Raw genomic sequence first — 26535 nt, 5'->3', positions numbered from 1 at the left:
AAATTTGGTACGCACGTTTTATTTGACCCAAGGACGAAGTCTATTGAAAATGGTTAAAATCGGTCCATTATTTCACCTAGAAGTCTTGATGACCCTGCCAAATTTCATAAAGATCGGCCCCCATTTGACCCTAGCTCCCATACAAAGTCCTCTTCAGAAAATTACTTGAATGTCCCAAATTAACTTATAAACACAAGTATCGCGATGAAATTCAGCACAATAAAATATTATGTAAATATAAATATATTCACAAAATTTTATCGGGCTTGGTCCATATTTGCCCCTAGCCCCAATATAAAGCCTCTTTCAGAAAATTAGTTTTTCATCCATAAATTGCTTAAATGTATCGGAACAAGGGAATATTGAAGATAAATGCTTTATTATGAAAAATAAATCACATTTAATATTCATAACTGGTGTAGGGTATTATATGGTCGGCCACGCCCGACTATACTTTCTTACTTGTTTTAGATACAAATTTGGGAGTTTGTTATTAATCGGATTTTTAATGATAAATAAATTTGTATACCCTACACGACTATCGTCCCTTAAGTTAACAAACGACTTAGAAAAACTTCGTAAGTCAATTTAGTGATGTCCGTCCGTCCGTCTGTCTATCTTTCATCCGTCCAGTGTCCCGAGGAACAGCGCTTTTGGGAAGGTGCGTATTTATGTAATGAACACATTCTGTGATCTAATGAACTCTTTGCTCAAGTACATGAGTTATGCAATCTCTAATCATTGCTGCCCCGTTGCTTAACATCCTAGATGCAAGAACATCACTTCCTTTTAAAATCACGCAGATGGGATGGCCTCTGTTGAGTCGGCATCAGCACCTAGAGACCTATACATTCATCATGTATCATATGCACTTAACACCAACTCATTTCCAACGCTTAGTCCCACAGTCACTCTTCGGTAGGGTATCTGTTGACTTCGGCAGCAGCACCGAACTTATCCCGATTTATAGATTCCACAGTGCATCAGTCCTTTAACCGACAATTTGTCTTCCCGCGAATTTGGGTTTAAACTACAGCCACTACGTGGATCCCGAAGGAATCACAACAAACTGGCCAGCTAGGACAAAGTCCTGCGGGCAACTGGCCACCCGTAGTACCAGATTATGTGGTTTTCTGGTTCGACCCCATGTCAAATCATTCCAAGGAAAGGACGAGGATACATTTGATAATCACCAGTTTTTAGTCCCGGCAGACTAGAGGTACTGGTAGCGCCTCTATACCCCGGGATTGCAATATAACAAGATTGGGTTTTCAGCAAAAAAAGGGCCGGGGGTATCGTATTCAGTACAGTAATACGAACCTTTTGGAAGCCGTGTGTACAAATAAATTGGAACACGGAAACTCTATACTTACATACATATTTTCCTTGTAATCAAATAGCTGATAGTAGTAGCTTACATATTATTTTGATCCTATTATTATACCCTACACCACTATAGTTAAGAGAGTATTATGGGTTCGTCTTGATGTTCGTAACACCCAAAAATATTGGTTCTACGCCTTACTTTAAGTATACCAATTGCCTGAGAATCACTTTATAAGTTGATTTAGCTATATCCGTCCGTCCGTCTGTTTGTCTGTCTGTCCGTCTCTCCGTATGTGTATCCATGTAAACCTGGTCGCAATTTGCAAGCTGAATATATTGATTTTTTCTACTTTTTTAATTCTTTATAGTGCTAAAAATAAATTATTTTTATATTTTACTTACTATTAACACAAACATCATCACAATAAGTCCAAAACTTACCTGAAAATAAAAAGAAAAACAATGTATAAGAAAATATTGAAAAATTTGATTAGAAAATAGGATAATTTGGCATTACAAAAAATGACCGTTATTTATTTAAAAATATTTTTATTTTGATTTACTACAATCGTCTGGACCAAGCAGTTTTCATACTATATATTTGAAATTGAGAATAGGTTCTATAATGGATTGATCTCCTATGAAATGTTAATAAAAATACGAAAATCTTTTGTTTAAATTCATATATAAAATCAATTGGGGCTGTAATCAAATCGGTTCTGATTTTTACCATTATTTGCTTCGAGACTCTTCAAAACTATTTTTCAATACCAAGTTTCACATAATTATCCAAAAATGGAAATATTATTTTTTTCAATTTTCTTAAGGTGCATGTAATATAGTATCAATTACTGTAAAATGAATTAAAAGTCTCATTTTTTTATATTTAGTCTTAAAGTTTATTGTTTTTTGTGTGTTGTGTTTATGATACCGGTAATTATTTTATTATTGTTTTTGTTTTTGCATTTACTTTAGATTTTAACCTGAGTATACAAAGAATTATTTTTTGCTATATTTTTTGTTGTTTTTCTCACACATATGCTTACGACAGGCATATACAATCAATAAATTAGGGGAGGCCCAATTGAGTGGAACTGAAATAAAACTTTTAAATACCAACAAACTTAAAAGCAGTCGCAATAAATTGTCTAACATATACTACCAATGTACAACAATTTTTTGAGATTCTTCTACAACTTTTAGAATATAAAGGTCAATGTATATTTTCAAACAAATTTATCCTATTCAAAAATGTCCCTATTTTTATACCCTACACCACATTAGTGGGGAAGGTATATTGGGTTTGTGCTGATGTTTGTAACGCACAATAATATAAACACCTTAAAATTTGGCTTAAAATAATTCTCTGAGTCAATTTAGCTAAGTCCGTCCGTCCGTCTGTCTGTCGGTCCGTCTGTCTGTCTGTCGGTCTGTCTGGCTGGCTGTCTGTTTGTCTGTCTGTCCGTCCATCCATGTAAACCTTGTAATCAAACTACAGGTCGCAATTTTGAAGATACTTCAATGAAATTTTTACATGATCTTCTATTGTCCCTATTGAAAATGGTTAAGATCGGTCCATTATATCACCTAGCCCCCATACAAATGAACCCCCGAATAGGGCTTGTAAACCTTGCAATCAAACTACAGGTCGCAATTTTGGAGAAATTCTGCACATGATCTTCTATGGCACCGGAGACGACGCCTATTGAAAATGGTTAACATCCGTCAATTATGTCACCTAGCCCCCATACAACTGAACCCGCCGAATAGGCCTTTTAAGTTCATAATTATGTTTAATATACTCCTATCTCGACAAAAAGCTGTAAAACCTAGTTCTATACTAGCCTTAATGACCTTCATGAATTTTATAATTATAGGGCCTCATTTGACCCTAGCCCCTATATTCAAATTTTATTCAATAATAAATGGCATAAGTAGGGTATTATATGGTCGGCCTCGCCCATCTATAATTTCTTACTTGTTTTATATATATAACGATTACCCAGTGATTTAGGTCTCATGATATACAAATACGGTGCATAATACAAAATGTTAAAGGGTTGAGACGATATGTAGTTTATAAAAAGAATAATTTAATAATTAATTAATTTTTTTTTTAAATTATATAATAATTTTGGGAGTCATCCTAATATATAACATACCTGGACTTCTTCATAAGTTTACTATATATATTTCATAGATAAGCTACAATAATGAGAACGTGATAATAGGAATAATAAAAAATAATAATGTTTAATAAGAGTATTTGAGTATTAGTTGTGTCGAGATGAGAGTGATGATAAGTGGTTGTCGAGTGGGTGGTTAGAATTTATTGAAGTATTAGCTATCAACAACCATAGAAAAAAATTAAACGAAACCGTGATTAGTTTAATTTAATTTTTTTTTAATTTATTATTTAATTTTTAAAATACTTGAGATAAAAGATAAAAAGGTATTTTAAATAAAAAAAAAACTTCAAAATTTAGCTTTGAAGTTTACAGAGGAATAACACAATTAAATTAAAAAACACAACTATAGAACAACACAATTTATTCAAAATTTATAAAAATAAAAAAAGGAATTTTTATTTTTAAATATTACAAAATTTAAGAAAATTTCGGCACAACTTTGATAAACTAACTCTATGTAGTAGCGAAAATTCTTACACATATTCTAAAAATAGCAATATCGGTTAATAAAACCTATAATAAAATAAATATTTACACTCCCACATTTAATAGGGCAAATATTGCTCCACAACAATATATTTGCATTAAAAAACACACATTCATTTATTTATTTTATTTGCTAAATATTCAAAATAACAAAGAATAATAAAGCAAATTTTTTCTTAATTTATACTAGTTAGCGAAAGCGAAATTATTATAAACTCAAATATGAAAAAAAAAATGTTGTATAAAATTTTCCTTAATTATCTCAAAAATTTAACAACCTTTTTATATTATTTTCTTCAATTACACAAAAATTTTAAAAATAACATAAATTTGCTACATCATCAGCAAGACGAGCAAAAAAAGTAACAAAAAAAAAAAAAAAACGACAAGATAAATGCAAAAATAATTATTTGCCTTGTAAATACAGTATGAATACATACATACGTATTATTTATTTATATGTCAGGTAAACAATACCTTGGTATGTATAAATATTTGCCATTCTATTTGTCTGTCCGTCTGTCCGTCTGTCTGTTTTTTGTTTGTTCACGTATGTGAAATTAAACTTGAAAAATTATCGCCTCAGGAAATCTCAGACAAGAAAACACAAGAACACAATATCATATTTGTGGTTTATGAAAGAAAGCTGTAAAAAAAACTTAACTACACCTAAACGCCTAAGTAGATAAAGTTTGTTTAATTACAAGATCTTTAAGAAAATAACATGAGAATTCTTTAACCGCTACTGTGAATAAAATATTATGTTTCCTTTAAAAAGCCCCCGCTGTTACTGTCAGTATTAGCAGAGAGAACAAACACTTCATCAATTTATCACTTATCGTATTTTATTTTATTTATAAATACTTCAAAAATTAACTCAATTGTATTTCCCCCTCATTTGATTTCAAGTTAATTTCCTTTTTAAATTAATTTCCTATGATTTCTTATACTATACTTCCAGTAGATTAAAAACGACCAAACAAAATTTCCCAAAGTACGAACAAACAAAAAAAAATAATAGAAAAAATATATGAAAACAAAGAAAACCATACAAAATCAAAAGTCTTATAATGGGAATGTGTACTCAATCATAAATCGAAACCACAAAATCAAAATTAATTTTAATTTAAACAAGAGCGCCATTGGAGTTAGGTAAGGTATGCTCAGGTAAAGCAATTGATTTTGGAAAGCCAAAGAGGAAGTAAAATGTCATTAGGGTTTTCCTACAACAAATTATCACTGTTTCAAGGAAAAACTTTATTAAGAAAACAAGCATAGTTAAGAGAAATTTTTTCTTTCAAATTGAAAATTTCTGTAGCAAATTCGAATAGAAATTTTCTATAGAAAATAATATTCTTTCAAATGGAAAATTAGTCTCTTTCAAAGAGAAATTTTCTATAGAAAATTAGTCTCTTTCAAAGAGAAATTTTCTATAGAAAATTGGTCTCTTTAAAAGAGAAAATTAGAACTCTTTCAAAGAGAAATTTTCTATTGAAAATTAGTCTCTTAAAAGAAAAATTTTCTATTGAAAATTAGTCTCTTTCAAAGAGAAATTTTCTATAGAAAATTAGTCTCTTTCAAAGAGAAATTTTCTATAGAAGATTAGTCTCTTTCAAAAAAAAACTTTCTATAGAAAATTAGTCTCTTTAAAAGAGAAAATTAGAACTCTTTCAAAGAGAAATATTCTATAGAAAATTAGTCTCTTTCAAAGAGAAATTTTCTATGAAAAATTAGTCTCTTTCAAAGAGAAAATTTCTATAGAAAATTAGTCTCTTTCAAGAGAAATTTTCTACAGAAATTTAATCTCTTTCAAAGAGAAATTTTCTACAGAAAATTAATCTCTTTCAAAGAGAAATTTTCTTTAGATAATTCTGTAGAAAAATTCTATAGAAAAATTAGCCTCTTTCAAAGAGAAATTTTCTATAGAAAAATTAGTCTCTTTCAAAGAGAAATTTTCTATAGAAAATTAGTCTCTTTCAAAGAGAAATTTTCTATAGAAAATTGTTCTTTTTCAAAGAGAAATTTTCTATAGAAAATTGTTCTTTTTCAAAGAGAAATTTTCTAAAGAAAATTAGTCTTTTTCAAAGTAAAATTTTCTAAAGAAAATAAATCTATTTCACAGAAAAATTTTCTATTAAAAATTAGTCTCTTTCAAAGTTAAAATTTCTGTGCAAAATTTGTCTCTTTCATAGTAATATTTTCTAATGAAAATTAGTCTTATTTTAAGAGAAATTTTCTATTGAAAATTAATCCTTTCAAATAGAATTTTTTTTTCAGAAAATTGGTCTCCTCCAAAGAGAAATTTTCTACAGAAAATGTTTCAAAGAGAAATTTTCTACCAAAAATTTGTTTCTTTCAAAGAGAAATTTTCGATAGGAAATTAGTCAGTCTCAAAGAGACATTTTCTGTAAAAAATTGTTCTTTTTCAAAGATACATTTTCTGTAAAAAAATTGTTCTTTTTCAAAGAGAAATTTTCTATAGAAAATTGTTCTTTTTCAGAGAAATTTTCTATAGAAAATTTTTTTTAAGGAGAAATTTTCTATGGAAAATTGTTTTTAAAGAGAAATTTTCTATAGAAGATTGTTTTTTTCAAAGAGAAATTTTTCATAGAAAATTGCTCTTTTTCAAAGAGAAATTTGTCCCCTTTAAAAAAAAGTTTTAAGGAAAATTGTTCTATTTTCCAAATATGTAGAAAAATAGTAAAGAAAATTCTAGGGAAACCTTCTCCCTATTATCCAAATAATATAGTATATATGGAGTCTCTTGTTCAAAAGGTCTAATATCAAATCAAAACAAACAATAATCTTCATCAACACAATTGAAAATACTGGACTAACGAAACAATTTTGTTTGATTTTCTAATATAATTTGTTGTTGGCAAATAAATTTAATTTGCTTTTGACTTAAGTTCGAAGAAAATGAATGAAAACGACCGAATGAAATAAACCTATTTATAAATGGACACCGACCCCTTATAATTATATTACCCTCAGAAGTATTTGAATCAATATATGTACGTAATATTAACGGACAACAAAATGATAGAAGTAATAGCAGACGATATCATTTCATAACCAAGATAAATAAGTTTGTTACTTTTATTTAACAAAAAATTTATTTTTATGCTTTTTCTAGAGATAAAATATAAATTAGTATATTTTTATAAATAAAATATTTTATTTTCGTTCTCAGTTTAATGGTTTCTTTAATTCTTTGTTGTAGTAGTCTTGAACTAATTTAATTATCATTTTTGTGGATTAACCATTATCTTTGTTATTGTTGGCGAAAAAATGAGCTATAATTTAGAAAGCAAGTAACGTTTGACTTTCGAGTCAGTAAAAACTGACTCTTTGTTGTTGTCAGTCATACTACTGTAGCTGTCATTGTTATCGCTCATCTACTTTACTTTTTGTTAAATTTCTTGAGCGATTTTTTAAAATTTAATATTTATTTAATGTCTTTGCTAGCAGTGTTGATGACTTTTGGAATTTGTCGTAATAATTTAAATACTTGTTATCTTATCGTTAATTTATTGTGTTTAGTATTTAAAATGTACGTAGTGACTACTTATACCTTGACTAATTGCAAGTAGGAATTTTTTGTAAATAAAATTTTATGATTTCAAGAAATTTTTAGAAAAATATTCTTTGGTTTGTTTGAGTAATTTTTAATCAAAATTCTTGTAAAACTCATTTTAAAATTAAAAAAATTATTAAATATTTTGCATAAATAAAATTTAAATCTGTTCAGCAGGTTTTAGGAAACAGAAAAACAAACAATTTAAGCTCTTTCCAAAACCTTTAAAACAATCCACGTACATAAATATTTAGGTTCAAACATTATCATAAATGTTAAAACTTGTAAAAAGTAAACTTTCTAGACGGAATTCAAAAACAACAACAACAACAACGACAACAATAACGGTAACAAGGAAAATAAAGTATAAAACAAACATTAGCTTGCATATTTTTAGGCTGAAATACCTTAAATCACTGAGAGCTAAATAAATTTTTAATAAATTCGTGTTATGAAAGTTAAACAAAACAATTTACATAATTTTCTTTCTTTCTTTATTTGATTCGTTCCAAACTAAATTTTTTGTTTTTATTCGTTTATAATTTAATCTTAATAAATGGTGACCTAAATATTTACATTATGTGTAGAATTTCGATTAAAAAGACATTTTAATGTTGGTTACAAGAGGTAGAGTGTAACCAAGGATATTATATACTCGTTTACACATTGTCATACCTAAGGAAATTCCAACAGGATTATGATTACAAACAATCAACTTACCTAGTGAAAAATGTATGAAAATTTAACATATGAGGGGAGTTTGGAAAGTTCTTTAAAGAAATAATTTATATTTAAGAATGATTTTTTCTATAGAAATTATTCTCCTTGAAAGAGAAATTTTCTATAGAAAATTGTTTCCTTTCAAAGAGTAATTTTCCAAAGGATGTTATTCTCTTTCAAAGAGAAGTTTTCTATAGATAATTGTTATCTTTCAAATAGAAATTTTCTATAGAAATTGTTCGCTTTTAAAGAGAAATTTTTATAGAAAATTTTCTCTTTCAAAGTTAAATTTTTCTTTAGAAAATTTGGCTCTTTCAAAGAGTAGTTTTCTATAAAAAACTGTTTTCGTGCAAGGAGAAATTTTCTATAGAAATTGTTCTCTTTCAAAGAAAAATTTTCTATATAAATTGTTCTCCTTCAACGAAAATCTTTTATGGAAAATTTCCCTAGAAAAATTTTCTATAGGAAATTGTTCTCTTTAAAAGAGAAATTTTCTATTGTAAATTGTTCTATGTCAAAGAGAAATTTTCTGTAGAAAATTGTTCTCATTCAAAGAAAAATTTTTCCATTGGAAATTATTTTCTGTCAAATAAAAATTTTCTATAGAAAATTGTTCTCTTTCAAAGAGAAATTTTCTATAGAGAATTGCTGTCTTTCAAAGAGGAATTTTCCATTGAAAATTGTTATCTTTTAAGGAGACATTTCTATAGAACATTGTTCACTGTCAAAGAGACATTTTCTATAGAAAATTGTTCCCCTTTAAAAAGAAATTTTCTATAGAAACATTTATAAATTTTCTATAGAGAATTATTCTCTGTCAAAGAGGAATTTTCCATAGAGAATTTTTCTCTTTCAAAGAGAAATTTTCTATAGAAAATTGTTCTCTTTCAAAGAGGAATTTTCTGTAGAAAATTGTTCTCTTTCAAAGAGGAATTTTCTGTAGAAAATTGTTCTCTTTCAAAGAGGAATTTTCTATAGAAAATTGTTTTCTTTCAAAGAGGAATTTTCTACACAAAATTTTGTTCTCTGTCAAAGAGAAATTTTCTATAGAAAATTGTTGTCTCTCAGAGAGAAATTTTCTATAGAAAATTGTTCCTTCAATGGGTAATTTTTGATGAAAAGTAGTTTTCTTTCGGAAAGAAATTTTCCGTGGAAAATTTTTCTGCTTGAAAAAAGTTATAGCAGTTGTTAGCTTCGAAGTGAATTTACCGCCTGCCTCCTTATATACAAAAAATACACAAATAACTTAAGCAGCCATCAATTTAGTTGGGTTGACTGCTGGGTTGTTATATTGGTTATACGGTTGGCTTAATAAACAATCAAACCAACCTACGACAAACCAACACAACCACTACAAAATATACTTCCGTTTCCTATCTTAGTAAATATAGTGTAATAAGAATATATTTATAAGTATTTCCATGTACTGCATGAATGAGTGAATGTTTGTAGATCGTGTACATTAGACTTATATATTGTTTTACTGGCGTCATTTGCAAAAGTTGACAATGACACTGAGTTGTTTGTTTTCTTCGTATTTTTTGTTTAAATATTTAAAAAAAAAAAACAGACAAACAAACACAATACAGAGTACGTACATAAAATCGTATTTTAAATTCTTGTAGTTTTATTTTTAATTTTCATGTTGTTGCTCATTTTCAAACATTTAGATTATTGAAAAATTCTTTTTGTGTTAGCTGTAGGAAGTTTTATAAAAATTTCTTCATTTTTATTCTACCATCATGATTATCTTGTGAATATTCTTGTCACTACTTAAGACATTTTTTCTGTTGTTTTCCTTTGTATTTTTATTCTAACTCAACATTTTTGCATAATCTTTAATAAATTCTATTCTTTTTTGTTTTATGATGTTTTACGCTTATTCTTATTTTATTCAAGTTTTCTTTTTTTTTAACTTAAACTGTCTCTTGCAGGAAGAAAATTTTGTCATTTAATTTCAACAATTGTCTTGAATCTGTAAAATAGATTTGGTATTGTTAAGTTTTTCTTATTTGTTTTTATTAATAATTTAATTTTAATATTTTTAAATTTGTATTCCTTTTCTATGATCTGTAATTTAGTTGCTAGTTATTTATGCACATAAATTTATTTTATTTATTTTCCTTTGATAACGTTAGCATTTTCTTTTGTTTTAGCAAAAAAAAAGATACTTTTAATACCTATAAATAAGTGTTATCATGTGGAAATTTGTATTCTGTTGTTTTACTAACTTAAGTAAATAAAATACTAGTTTTTACATGAATTAAAAGGATTAAAAGTTGCTCAATTTCAAAATGTTTTATATTTATTTATTCAAACGTTTTGTTTAAATTAATTTCAATCTACAAAATACCTTGAAAATAACTTATTTAAGATCACTTTAGTCCATTCAAATTTACAACATTTTCATTATTAATTTTATTACCTCTACCATTTTCTTTTAATACACTTATAAATCTATAAATATTTATAGACTAAAAATAAAAATACCCAACCACTTTTGTAAATGTATTAATTTTTTATTCCATATACAAGTACTAGTATTTATATGAAAATAAACTTTTCATTGCTGCTATTTTTATATCATGTTAACGAAATAATTAAAAATAGAAAATTTTCCACACAACAACATCAACATTTACAACTTGCAAGCAGAGTAAATAGCAAAACATACAACAAATTGGAGCAAGGTTACAATAACTGTCACAAAGTATTGAAGACATTAGTGACATTTCCAATGAGAAAATTTATTAAGACTTACGGTTATTTTTTTTTCTTCTACTTTTGCAATTTTTTTCTTAACTTTTTTTCTTGTTTTATTACCATTGCAAGTACATGTTGTTGTGCCTTAAAGTCTGCTAGAAACAGTAGAATATTGATTGTGAGGGATGCAGGCAGTATGAGAAAGTCGTTAGAGTTTTATTATGAAAATAATGGCGTGTAAAAATATACTGTTAATAGGATTATTATAAGGTGAACTGGCCAGTTTCCCTTTCTTAAATGTTGGCAATATTTGGGTATCTTTAATAAGAGTTTTTGGACAAAATTTTTGTAGCACACAAATTTAATTAAATGCAAATTTGTGTTGACGAAAAATCGATTGGTTTTATGGACAGTTTTACACCGAATAAAAACTAGAACTGAACTAGATCTGAACTAGATCTGAACTAGAACTGAACTAGAACTGAAACTAGAACTGAACTAGAACTGAACTAGAACTGAACTAGGACTGAACTAAGAACTGAACTAGAACTGAACTAGAACTGAACTAGAACTGAACTAGAACTGAACTAGAACTGAACTAGAACTGAACTAGAACTGAACTAGAACTGAACTAGAACTGAACTAGAAACTGAACTAGAACTGAACTAGAACTGAACTAGAACTGAACTGAACTGAACTGAACTAGAACTGAACTAGAACTGAACTAGAACTGAACTAGAACTGAACTAGAACTGAACTAGAACTGAACTAGAACTGAACTAGAACTGAACTAGAACTGAACTAGAACTGAACTAGAACTGAACTAGAACTGAACTAGAACTGAACTAGAACTGAACTAGAACTGAACTAGAACTGAACTAGAACTGAACTAGAACTGAACCACAACTGAACTAGAACTGAACTAGAACTGAACTAGAACTGAACTAGAACTGAACTAGAACTGAACTAGAACTGAACTAGAACTAGAACTAGAAACTGAACTAGAACTGAACTAGAACTGAACTAGAACTGAACTAGAACTGAACTAGAACTGAACTAGAACTGAACTAGAACTGAACTAGAACTGAACTAGAACTGAACTAGAACTGAACTAGAACTGAACTAGAACTGAACTAGAACTGAACTAGAACTGAACTACGACTAGAACTAGAACTAGAACTTACTAGAACTGAACTAGAACTGAACTAGAAGTGAACTAGAACTGAACTAGAACTAGATACGAAGTTTCAGTTTCTTTTCGATGAAACAACAATTTATAAGAGAATAAGTATATTTATATTAAAAATATGAACGAATAAATATAAGTATGTCTGTTTAGTTATAAATTAATAAAGTTTAGCAGTTTAAATATTTAGAAAAATAAATTATGTGATAAAATATTGTAATGGAACTTTTTTCATATAAAATGGAAATTTTTCGTTTATAGAGTTAAAGTTTTATTAGCTTTTGGACTAATTTTGTAGCACACAATTTAATTAAATGCAAATTTGTGTTGACGAAAAATCGATTGGTTTTATGGACAGTTTTACACCGAATAAAAACTAGAACTGAACTAGATCTGAACTAGATCTGAACTAGAACTGAACTAGAACTGACTAGAACTACTAGAACTGAACTAGAACTGAACTAGAACTAGAACTACTAGGACTGAACTAGAACTGAACTAGAACTGAACTAGAACTGAACTAGAACTGAACTAGAACTGAACTAGAACTGAACTAGAACTGAACTAGAACTGAACTAGAACTGAACTAGAACTGAACTAGAACTGAACTAGAACTGAACTAGAACTGAACTAGAACTGAACTAGAACTGAACTGAACTAGAACTGAACTAGAACTGAACTAGAACTGAACTAGAACTGAACTAGAACTGAACTAGAACTGAACTAGACTGAACTAGAACTGAACTAGAACTGAACTAGAACTGAACTAGAACTGAACTAGAACTGAACTAGAACTGAACTAGAACTCAACTAGAACTGAACTAGAACTGAACTAGAACTGAACTAGAACTGAACTAGAACTGAACTAGAACTGAACTAGAACTGAACCACAACTGAACTAGAAACTAGAACTGAACTAGAACTGAACTAGAACTGAACTAGAACTGAACTAGAACTGAACTAGAACTGAACTAGAACTGAACTAGAACTGATCTAGAACTGAACTAGAACTGAACTAGAACTGAACTAGAACTGAACTAGAACTGAACTAGAACTGAACTAGAACTGAAGTAGAACTGAAGTAGAACTGAAGTAGAACTGAGTAGAACTGAACTAGAACTGAATAGAACTGAACTAGAACTGAACTAGAACTGAACTAGAACTGAACTAGAACTGAACTAGAACTGAACTAGAACTGAACTAGAACTGAACTAGAACTGAACTAGAACTGAACTAGAACTGAACTAGAACTGAACTAGAACTGAACTAGAACTGAACTAGAACTGAACTAGAACTGAACTAGAACTGAACTAGAACTGAACTAGAACTGAACTAGAACTGAACTAGAACTGAACTAGAACTGAACTAGAACTGAACTAGAACTGAACTAGAACTGAACTAGAACTGAACTAAACTGAACTAGAACTGAACTAGAACTGAACTAGAACTGAACTAGAACTGAACTAGAACTGAACTAGAACTGAACTAGAACTGAACTAGAACTGAACTAGACTGAACTAGAACTGAACTAGACTGAACTAGAACTGAACTAGAACTGAACTAGAACTGAACTAGAACTGACTAGAACTGAACTAACTGAACTAGAACTGAACTAGAACTGAACTAGAACTGAACTAGAACTGAACTAGAACTGAACTAGAACTGAACTAGAACTGAACTAGAACTGAACTAGAACTGAACTAGAACTAGCACTAACTATAACTGATCTAGAACTGAACTAGAACTGACTAGAACTGAACTAGAACTGAACTAGAACTGAACTAGAACTGAACTAGAACTGAAACTAGAACTGAACTAGAACGAACTAGAACTGAACTGAACTGAACTAGAACTGAACTAGAACTGAGTAGAACTGAAGTGAACTGAGTAGACCGACTGAACTAGAACGGAACTAGAACTGAAGACTAGAACTGACTAGAACTGAACTAGAACTGACTAGAACTGAACTAGAACTGAACTAGAACTGACTAGAACTGAACTAGACTGAACTAGAACTGAACTAGAACTGAATCTATAACTAGAACTGAACTAGAAACTTAGAACTAGAACTTGAAGTAGAACTGAACTATAACTGAACTAGAACTGAAACTAGAACTGAACTAGAACTGGAACTAGAACTGAACTAGAAACTGAACTAGAACTGACGAACTAGAACTGACTAGACTGAACTAGAACTGAACCTAGAACTGAACTAGAACTGAACTAGAACTGACTAGAACTGAACTAGACTGAACTAGAACTGAACTAGAACTGAACTAGAACTGAATCTAAGAACTGATACCTGAACTGAAACTAGAACTGAACTAGAACTGAACTAGAACTGACTAGAACTGAACTAGAACTGACTAGAACTGAAGTAAACTGAAGTAGAACTGAAGTAGAACTGAGTAGAACTGAACTAGAACTGAACTAGAACTGAACTAGAACTGAACTAGAACTGAACTAGAACTGAACTAGAACTGAACTAGAACTGAACTAGAACTGAACTAGAACTGAACTAGAACTGAACTAGAACTGAACTAGAACTGAACTAGAACTGAACTAGAACTGAACTAGAACGAACAACTGAACTAGAACTGAACTAGAACTGAACTAGAACTGAACTAGAACTGAACTAGAACTGAACTAGAACTGAACTAGAACTGAACTAGAACTGAACTAAACTGAACTAGAATGAACTAGAACTGAACTAGAACTGAACTAGAACTGAACTAGAACTGAACTAGAACTGAACTAGAACTGAACTAGAACTGAACTAGAACTGAACTAGAACTGAACTAGAACTGAACTAGAACTGAACTAGAACTGAACTAGAACTGAACTAGAACTGAACTAGAACTGAACTAGAACTGAACTAGAACTGAACTAGAACTGAACTAGAACTGAACTAGAACTGAACTAGAACTGAACTAGAACTGAACTAGAACTGAACTAGAACTGAACTAGAACTGAACTAGAACTGAACTAGAACTGAACTAGAACTGAACTAGAACTGAACTAGAACTGAACTAGAACTGAACTAGAACTGAACTAGAACTGAACTAGAACTGAACTAGAACTGAACTAGAACTGAACTAGAACTGAACTAGAACTGAACTAGAACTGAACTAGAACTGAACTAGAACTGATCTAGAACTGAACTAGAACTGAACTAGAACTGAACTAGAACTGAACTAGAACTGAACTAGAACTGAACTAGAACTGAACTAGAACTGAACTAGAACTGAAGTAGAACTGAAGTAGAACTGAGTAGAACTGAACTAGAACTGAACTAGAACTGAACAAGAACTGAACTAGAACTGAACTAGAACTGAACTAGAACTGAACTAGAACTGAACTAGAACTGAACTAGAACTGAACTAGAACTGAACTAGAACTGAACTAGAACTGAACTAGAACTGAACTAGAACTGAACTAGAACTGAACTAGAACTGAACTAGAACTGAACTAGAACTGAACTAGAACTGAACTAGAACTGAACTAGAACTGAACTAGAACTGAACTAGAACTGAACTAGAACTGAATTAGAACTGAACAATTTTAAATTTTATCAGATTTGATATGCTACTGTTACTTATTTATAACAAGTGTTAACTATTGTTGTTATTTTTTAAATATAAACAAAAAAAAAATAAAACATTTCATGTCTGATGATCATTTACATTGATGTTTACTAACAAAATGTATGTAAATAAAAATAAATATTGTCTTTCATTCTTATTTGCTGCAAAATATTTACTTTTACAATTGTTAAGAATTTTATAAAATTTCATACCCGTATGCATTTCATTTATACGAAGTTTCAGTTTCTTTTCGATGAAACAACAATTTATAAGAGAATAAGTATATTTATATTAAAAATATGAACGAATAAATATAAGTATGTCTGTTTAGTTATAAATTAATAAAGTTTAGCAGTTTAAATATTTATGTGATAAAATATTGTAATGGAACTTTTTTCATATAAAATGGAAATTTTCGTTTTATAGAGTTAAAGTTTTATTAGCTTTTGCATATTTTGAAAAAAAAAAGTTTTCTGGAACTTTTAAAACATGTAAATAAAAACTAGTAATTATAGAGATAATTTTATTTTATTTTTAAAAAAATTTCAACTGAATTACAGTTGGAAGTCATATGGGGGTGATAATAAATTAATTGACAGTTTATAAAGGGATAAAAGTTTTACTATGGCGTTTCTAAAATATTATGTTTACAAATTTAAGTGTTATTATATGTTTTAAATGTGGAAAAGTTAATTTGTTTATATGAAAATGAGTTAAAAGTTTTAACATGAGTTAGTTTATGTAATATTTACACGAGTGATATTTTACATTAATAATTGTAATTATGTGTTTTTGTTTAAAATTGTTTTTAATGATGTGATTTTTTAACGTGACTCTGGTGCTTATAACATACACATACATATGTATGTATCTGCCGGAGGTGAATTGACAATCATATCATACGTATGTTGAATACAATATATTCTCGTTATGTATACGCTTTGGTGTTTTTTCGGATAATTATAATCATTAATTTTAGGCATTTCAATTAATTTTAGAATATTTTTAAAATATGTAAGTGTAATAAATTAAAATATAATATCTTAACATGCAAATATTTTACTTGTTATTATAATTATCTAAACATATTATCTTAAATTTCAATATATCAGCACAAAACCGTTTTTGTTTTAAGGTCTTGTTGACATTTATTTCTCTTTATTTTTCCAACACAAACGTGGCTAAATGTCTATAAGAGATTGCAGTTAGTATATAAGTACATAACGCTCAATTACTTCAAAACTGTAATATCTAAACAATTTCAATCTTTATTTCATTTAAGAAATCGCCATATTATTTAAAGACAAATTACATTTTTTTGCCTAAGACACTCTTTAAGTAAACGAACATTACATGTAAGTTTCTAAATGAGTTTGTTTGTATAGACATGAAAATTTTGTGATCACCCCACAGACATACTTGATAAAATACGCACACACTTGTTTATGTAAATTTTATTAAATTTTTTTTTGTACAAGCTTTCTAACTTGGTGTTTACTTGTCTGTCTCACTATACGATATTATTCATATATTTATATTAAATTGTAGTTAGATTTACGCAATAAAACAATTTGCTACAGACGTAAAACCAAATTTTCTTTTAAAATCCTTTGAATAATTTTTGGAGAAAAAGAACCAATAAAGTTTTCTAGCTTATGAATGTATAACTAAGTCTTTTATGTTGCGAAAATTAATTGTTAAATAAATTAACACTACGACAATTATTACTTTTTGGTGAACAGTTCTAAAAATGTTAGTTTATGGTTTTAAAAATAAGAGAATGACAATTTGTTGACAGTTATTAAATTAATAGGCTCTTGTAAGCGTGACAATATAGTTATAGAGAATGTTCGAGGATGTCAACTAAGTTGCTTTGTGAAACTTTGAATATATTTTTCATTTAAAAAATTAAAAAGGTTTAATAAACACATCAGCCTACAGTTTTTATTATAAGTGAGGACAGTGATGACCATGACAAATTCTGATAAACAAAACCTGTACTGCGTAGTGGTATTATATTCAATTATTCCTTGAATTATTTCGTTAATTATTATGCAAAAACTACATCGAAAACCAAATAGGACCCTAATTCTTACTTGTTTGTGTTTAAATCTATATCTCTGTTCTAGTTGTGTTCTAGTTCTGTTCTGTTTAGTTCTGTTCTAGGTTCTGTTCTAGTTCTGTTCTAGTTCTGTTCTAGTTCTGTTCTAGTTCTGTTCTAGTTCTGTTCTAGTTCTGTTCTAGTTCTGTTCTAGTTCTGTTCTAGTTCTGTCTAGTTCTGTTCTATTCTGTTCTAGTTCTAAGTTCTGTTCTAGTTCTGTTCTAGTTCTAGTTCTAGTTCTAGTTCTGTTCTAGTCTGTTCTAGTTCTGTTCTAGTTCTGTTCTAGTTCTGTTCTAGTTCTGTTCTAGTTCGTTCTATTTGTTCTAGGGTTCTGTTCTATTCGTTCTAGTTTCTAGTTCTGTTCAGTTCTGTTTCTAGTTCTGTTCTAGTTCTGTTCTAGTTCTGTTCTAGTTCTGTTCTAGTTCTGTTCTAGTTCTGTTCTAGTTCTGTTCTAGTTCTGTTCTAGTTCTGTTCTAGTTCTGTTCTAGTTCTGTTCTAGTCTGTTCTAGTTCTGTTCTAGTTCTGTTCTAGTTCTGTTCTGTTCTGTCTAGTTCTGTTCTAGTCTGTTCTAGTTCTGTCCTAGTTCTGTTCTAGTCTGTTCTAGTTCTGTTCTAGTTTCTTTCTAGTTCTGTTCTAGTTCTGTTCTAGTTCTGTTCTAGTTCTGTTCTAGTTCTGTTCTAGTTCTGTTCTAGTTCTGTTCTAGTTCTGTTCTAGTTCTGTCTAGTTTCTGTTCTATTTCTGTTTCTAGTTCTGTTCTATTCTGTTCTAGTTCTGTCTAGTTCTGTTCTAGTTCTGTTCTAGTTCTGTTCGTTCTGTTCTAGTTCTGTTCTAGTTCTGTTCTAGTTCTGTTCTAGTTCTGTTCTAGTTCTGTTCTAGTTCTGTTCTAGTTCTGTTCTAGTTCTGTTCTAGTTCTGTTCTAGTTCTGTTCTAGTTCTGTTCTAGTTCTGTTCTAGTTCTGTTCTAGTTCTGCTAGTCTGTTCTAGTTTTTCTTTCTGTTTTTTTTCTGTTCTAGTTCTGTTCTAGTTCTGTTCTAGTTCTGTTCTAGTTCTGTTCTAGTTCTGTTCTAGTTCAGTTATGTCTGTTCTAGTTTCTGTTCTAGTTCTGTTCTAGTTTGTTCTAGTTCTGTTCTAGTCTGTTCTAGTTTTGTTCTAGTTTTGTTCTAGTTCTGTTCTAGTTCTGTTCTAGTTCTGTTCTAGTTCTGTTCTAGTTCTGTTCTAGTTCTGTTCTAATTCTGTTCTAATTCTGTTCTAGTTCTGTTCTAGTTCGTTCTAGTTCTGTTCTAGTTCTGTTCTAGTTCTGTTCTAGTTCTGTTCTAGTTCTGTTCTAGTTCTGTTCTAGTTCTGTTCAAGTCTGTTCTAGTTCTGTTTTAGTTCCGTTCTAGTTTGTTCTAGTTCCGTTCTAGTTCTGTTCTAGTTCTGTTCTAGTTCTGTTCTAGTTCTATTTTAGTTCTGTTGTAGTTCTAATTCTGTTCCACTGCATATCTAGTTCTATTCTAGTTCTGTTCCAGTTCTGTTCTAGTTCTGTTCTAGTTCTGTTCTAGTTCTGTTCTAGTTCTGTTCTAGTTCTGTTCTAGTTCTGTTCTAGTTCTGTTCTAGTTCTGTTCTAGTTCTGTTCTAGTTCTGTTCTAGTTCTGTTCTAGTTCTGTTCTAGTTCTGTTCTAGTTCTGTTCTAGTTCTGTTCTAGTTCTAGTTCTGATCTAGTTCTGTTCTGTTCTAGTTCTGTTCTAGTGTTCTAGTTCTGTTCTAGTTCTGTTCTAGTTCTGTTCTAGTTCTGTTCTAGTTCTGTTCTAGTTCTGTTCTAGTTCTGTTCAGTTCTTTCTAGTTCTGTTCTAGTTCTGTTCTAGTTCTGTTCTACGTTTCTGTTCTAGTTCTGTTCTAGTTCTGTTCTAGTTCTGTTCTAGTTCTGTTCTAGTTCTGTCTAGTTCTGTTCTAGTTCTGTTCTAATTCTGTTCTAATTCTGTTCTAGTTCTGTTTCTAGTTCTGTCTAGTTCTGTCTAGTTCTGTTCTAGTTTCTGTTCTAGTTCTGTTCTAGTTCTGTTCTAGTTCTGTTCTAGTTCTGTTCTAGTTCTGTTCTAGTTCTGTTCTAGTTCTGTTCTAGTTCTGTTCAAGTTCTGTTCTAGTTCTGTTTTAGTTCCGTTCTAGTTCTGTTCTAGTTCGTTCTAGTTCTGTTCTAGTTCTGTTTCTAGTTCTGTTCTAGTTCTATTTAGTTCTGTTGTAGTTCTAATTCTGTTCCACTGCATATCTAGTTCTATTCTAGTTCTGTTCCAGTTCTGTTCTAGTTCTGTTCTAGTTCTGTTCTAGTTCTGTTCTAGTTCTGTTCTAGTTCTGTTCTAGTTCTGTTCTAGTTCTGTTCTAGTTCTGTTCTAGTTCTGTTCTAGTTCTGTTCTAGTTCTGTTCTAGTTCTGTTCTAGTTCTGTTCTAGTTCTGTTCTAGTTCTGTTCTAGTTCTGTTCTAGTTCTGTTCTAGTTCTGTTCTAATTCTGTTCTAATTCTGTTCTAGTTCTGTTCTAGTTCTGTTCTAGTTCTGTTCTAGTTCTGTTCTAGTTCTGTTCTAGTTCTGTTCTAGTTCTGTTCTAGTTCTGTTCTAGTTCTGTTCTAGTTCTGTTCTAGTTCTGTTCTAGTTCTGTTCTAGTTCTGTTCTAGTTCTGTTCTAGTTCTGTTCTAGTTCTGTTCTAGTTCTGTTCTAGTTCTGTTCTAGTTCTGTTCTAGTTCTGTTTTAGTTCCGTTCTAGTTCTGTTCTAGTTCTATTCTAGTTCTGTTCTAGTTCTATTTTAGTTCTGTTGTAGTTCTAATTCTGTTCCACTGCATATCTAGTTCTATTCTAGTTCTGTTCCAGTTCATTTCTAGTTCATTCTCCACACTGTTCGATATTTGGATCAGCTGTTAAATCTGAACTAGCTGTAGGAGTTAAAAATCGATTAAAAAGCTAAAATTACAAGTGCATAACATACTAATCGTGGTGGAAGCTTCACTTTATAAAAATAAAATTCCGATTTCTGAGAATCACAGCTCTGGCTCTATAACAATAAATGTAATCGATATCATTAATTATGTACTTTATAACCCTAAAACAATATTTCCAATTCTTGCCCCAAGAAATTGCTTTTAAAACTTGTAATTATGATTATCTTGTGACATACACATGTTTCTTGAATATTTAATAATATTACCTACATATATATGAATTTCTATTAACATGTTGGAAAATGGGTGACTTGTTTTTATTATAATTATATACAGATTAATCGTGAGTGAGATTAGAATCAAATAATATATGTTTACACTAACATTCATGAATCTATCACATGTGTCTCATTAGCTGTTGTGTGCAAGTAAATAAATGTTTCTATATTTTTTCTTATTTACTTTTTCATTTACTTTCTGTTAATTTCTAAAAGCAACTCGCACACAAAATAACATTTATCATTAGAGAACCCATAATCAACAAAAACACACGAGAAATTGTATTTTTATGTCGAGATCTTTATTTGACAAAAGATGGTGGTCAATTTTCTGATGACAATTAACCTTAAAAGATTTCTAAAAAAATGTGTGCGATTATTTATTAATTCCACTTACTACATATACTTGAATTTTAAAAACCCTATTAGATTTCTTGTCCTTATTAAATTGAACCAATCTTTTTGTTTTCAGTATATAACTTCACTAAATAAATACCAGGACAGAGTTCTTAAACATTTCTTTCTATCTGTCCTTAAGGGCATTAAGTCAATTTTTATTCGTTAATTTAATAACATGTTGATGTAAAGAATTATTAACAGGATTTTTAGATGTTTTCTTAGCTAAATGACTTTTTCTCAAGGACTTTTGACTCATAAAAAGACAAAATAATCCACAAACAACATTACAACATTATAAAGCAAATTATTTTATATTATATTGTTCATATGCCTACACACATAAAAATTAGTCTTATAATATAAAAATGTTGTAAAGTAAATATGTATAAATATAAACTTAATAAATATTAAATAAAAAAATTATATATAATATTTTTATAATTTAGTCTGTTTCTTAAATGTTTATTGTTTCATCATTATATTTGTTTGGAGCCCATTTATTTTAAGTATTAAAATATTAAGTAATTTACTTCTAATATTTGCATGTCTAATTACATGATTTCGAATAAGTAGTAATTGGTAATGTTAAAATTATATAGTTTAGTAATACAAAATAATGCAATAAGCATTTATTATAATTAATACATGGGTCCATAAAATTTAAATTAGTGGGTATTTAGTTTTAATTGCAAATAGTTTGGTACATAAAATTATAACTGTTCTCTCTATCAAGTTAATAATCATAAAATTGATCTTAAATTTAGATATTGAAATTATAAAGTGATTGTTAAAATGTTTAATATGAAGTATATTACAACTGAACTAGAACTAGAACTGAACTAGAACTGAACTAGAACTGAACTTGAACTGAACTAGAACTGAACTAGAACTGAACTAGAACTGAACTAGAACTGAACTAGAACTGAACTAGAACTGAACTAGAACTGAACTAGAACTGAACTAGAACTGAACTAGAACTGAACTAGAACTGAACTAGAACTGAACTAGAACTGAACTAGAACTGAACTAAAACTGAACTAGAACTGAACTAGAACTGAACTAGAACTGAACTAGAACTGAACTAGAACTGAACTAGAACTGAACTAGAACTGAACTAGAACTGAACTAGAACTGAACTAGAACTGAACTAGAACTGAACTAGAACTGAACTAGAACTGAACTAGAACTGAACTAGAACTGAACTAGAACTGAACTAGAACTGAACTAGAACTGAACTAGAACTGAACTAGAACTGAACTAGAACTGAACTAGAACTGAACTAGAACTGAACTAGAACTGAACTAGAACTGAACTAGAACTGAACTAGAACTGAACTAGAACTGAACTAGAACTGAACTAGAACTGAACTAGAACTGAACTAGAACTGAACTAGAACTGAACTAGAACTGAAACTAGAACTGAACTAGAACTGAACGAACTGAACTAGAACTGAACTAGAACTGAACTAGAACTGAACTAGAACTGAACTAGAACTGAACTAGAACTGAACTAGAACTGAACTAGAACTGAACTAGAACTGAACTAGAACTGAACTAGAACTAGAACTGAACTAGAACTGAACTAGAACTGAACTAGAACTGAACTAGAACTGAACTAGAACTAGAACTGAACTAGAACTGAACTAGAACTGAACTAGAACTGAACTAGAACTGAACTAGAACTGAACTAGAACTGAACTAGAACTGAACTAGAACTGAACGAGAACTGAACTAGAACTGAACTAGAACTGAACTAGAACTGAACTAGAACTGAACTAGAACTGAACTAGAACTGAACTAGAACTGAACTAGAACTGAACTAGAACTGAACTAAAACTGAACTAGAACTGAACTAGAACTGAACTAGAACTGAACTAGAACTGAACTAGAACTGAACTAGAACTGAACTAGAACTGAACTAGAACTGAACTAGAACTGAACTAGAACTGAACTAGAACTGAACTAGAACTGAACTAGAACTGAACTAGAACTGAACTAGAACTGAACTAGAACTGAACTAGAACTGAACTAGAACTGAACTAGAACTGAACTAGAACTGAACTAGAACTGAACTAGAACTGAACTAGAACTGAACTAGAACTGAACTAGAACTGAACTAGAACTGAACTAGAACTGAACTAGAACTGAACTAGAACTGAACTGAACTAGAACTGAACTAGAACTGAACTAGAACTGAACTAGAACTGAACTAGAACTGAACTAGAACTGAACTAGAACTGAATAGACTGAACTAGAAACTGAACTAGAACTGAACTAGAACTGACTAGAAACTGAACTAGAACTGAACTAGAACTGAACTAGAATTGAACTAGAACTGAACTAGAAACTAACTAGAACTGAACTAGAACTGACTAGAACTGAACTAGAACTGACTAGAACTGAACTAGAACTGAACTAGAACTGAACTAGAACTGAACTAGAACTGAACTAGAACTGAACTAGAACTGAACTAGAACTGAACTAGACTGAACTAGAACTGAACTAGAACTGAACTAGAACTGAACTAGAACTGAACTAGAACTGAGCTAGAAATGAACTAGAACTGAACTAGAACTAAACATGAACTGAACTAAAGCTGAACTAAAACTGAACTAGAACTGAATATAATAACAAAATGTATAAAAAATTTACAAATTAGCAAAAATGAGTATGAGTGTTATTTATTTCTCCCGTAATTAGATATTACTCATACGTAACTATCATATTGACATATTTGACGAATATTTTACTAATAAAATTTTAGCATTTTTATATTTATTATAATCATTATGTAATAAAATTCAGTTTACGATAGTAAGTAAATTGATTTTCTCTTAAGCTAAATTAATTATTGTAATATATAACTTAACTATTATTAATACCAATTATGTTTATATTCTTAATAAAATTAATATGTTATTAATTTATTTGCCTAAACATTTTATTTTTAATTTGCCATTATAGAAAATTTGTTTCTTGAAGGATTACGCTTATTTTTATTTGGTCGAGAAAAGAAGACAAAATCTCAAGTATAAGAAACGAAAGATATAATCAATATTAAGTATTATTATTAATAATTCAAATATAAATACTTTTGATGAGAATAGTTAAAAGCAGGCATTAAGATAAAATATTTTTGATGAAAAATATATTTATTATTTATATTTCTAATAGATGAACACAAACACATGCACTAACTTTAGATTCAATAGTCAATGATGTTTACATTATGAAAAGTATGATAAATTTACGTTAAGGTTCATTTAATATTAAATGTTTAAGGACAATAAAGCATATTCGAAAAGGGATGTATATTCTTAAGTATATATTTACAAATATTTATTCATATTTAGATGTAAAGTATTTGTCAATAAGTAATAAAATCATAAAAAAATATTATGAGTATGTATGTATATGCTTATCCGTAATCTCCAAACATTTAAATATTTCCCATAGAAATTGTAATACATTTTTTGGATTGATATTTGAATGAGTTCACCCACATGTATCGGATGTGGTTGAATTACTTTTAATAGTAAAGTAATTCTTAGAATAATTTTTACACGCGTATATAAATAGCAAGTAAGAAGGTATCCAACAGACAACAAATCTACAAGAAGCTTAGTACCACAAGTTCTTAATATTTTTGATTTATGTTGTTACTAAGAATTACATATATCAAAACACCAGCTGTCTAGCATCGCATGGATATAACTATTATAAATTTAAATTTATTTTTCTGTTTCTAGCATCTTGTATAATTCCGTACTGGATGTTCATATTTTCTCATTTTCTCAAAAATCACTTTTAGTTAAAAATTATGACAGATCGCAAATTTTCATAATTTTTTAAATTGATATTTGAGGTTTTAGAGGTAATTATAGGTTTTTCATAGAAGAATCCATTTTTAATCGAAATCTTAAGTGATTACAAATTTAGACCACCCAATAGAGGGCTAGGTGTAGTTAATACTAACTAACTAACTAACTAACTAACTAACTAACTAACTAACTAACTAACTAACTAACTAACTAACTAACTAACTACTAACTAACTAACTAACTAACTAACTAACTACTAACTAACTAACTAACTAACTAACTAACTAACTAACTAACTAACTAACTAACTAACTAACTAACTAACTAACTAACTAAACTAACTAACTAACTAACTAACTAACTAACTAACTAACTAACTAACTAACTAACTAAGTAACGAACTAACTAACTAACTAACTAACTAACTAACTAACTAACTAACTAACTAACTAACTACCTAACTTACTAACTATATCTATTTAGAAATACATATATTAAAAAACTGAGTATCGTTACAAAGGTGACATGATTTGCAGATTTGCAGACAGACATAATTGATTTCCACTCTAAGCGGTTTTTCATAATTAGTTCGGCGTTTTTCTGTGTCTTTTTGAGATACTTACAGTGTTATTATATACACATCATTAAACATTTCCACATACCTGAAATTAAAATAGAAAATAAAAATTCTTAATACAAATTTATTAAAATATAGTTATTGTTGTTAATATTTTATGAATTCATAAACACATTATAAATTAAGTGCATTTTCATGTAACAATCAGTTGTGTTAAAAATGTCACTTGTTTGACAATTATTTATTTCAATATTTTATTATAACATTGCAGTGTGTATATGCAACGTAAATATTTATTCAACTTTAGTAAATAATGCAAATAAATAAAATCTACTATGACAATTTTAATTAAGTGAATCAATAAAATGTGATGTTTTTTTCAGGAGGCTTTAATCATATTATTATTTTTTTATAAATTAAAAAAAAAATAAGCATAAACATTACTTCGCTCAAAAAATACATATTTTGATTTTAGATATTCTTTAGAAAAGTAAACCATGTCTAATATTATAATTATTATACCATGGTGTGGTATTTTTCGTTTACACAACTATAACTAAGCTAAATAAATCAGGTCACAAGTTTCCTTCTAACAAAACACTATGCTAATTTAAATGTGCAACCAACCTCTTTAATAAGACCTATTAAATTATTCTTTTTAAAATAAAAATACCCAATACGTATGAT

At 29.2% G+C, this 26535-nt stretch overlaps 1 protein-coding gene across 1 annotated transcript in view; it reads right to left on the bottom strand.

Annotated features, from left to right (window-relative positions):
- LOC119604677 (adenylate cyclase type 9) overlaps window positions 1-26535 on the bottom strand; it is a 97739-nt gene that overhangs the window by 49533 nt on the left and 21671 nt on the right. The window lies entirely within an intron of this gene.

This window comes from Lucilia sericata, unplaced genomic scaffold, assembly GCF_015586225.1.
Source record: "Lucilia sericata isolate MDLA Ls3-8-SP2 unplaced genomic scaffold, ASM1558622v1 Contig000418F_arrow, whole genome shotgun sequence".
NCBI classification, from domain to species: Eukaryota; Metazoa; Arthropoda; class Insecta; order Diptera; family Calliphoridae; genus Lucilia; species Lucilia sericata.
Note: the sequence above shows the minus strand (reverse complement) of the source record. Positions and strands in the feature narration are given on the sequence as shown.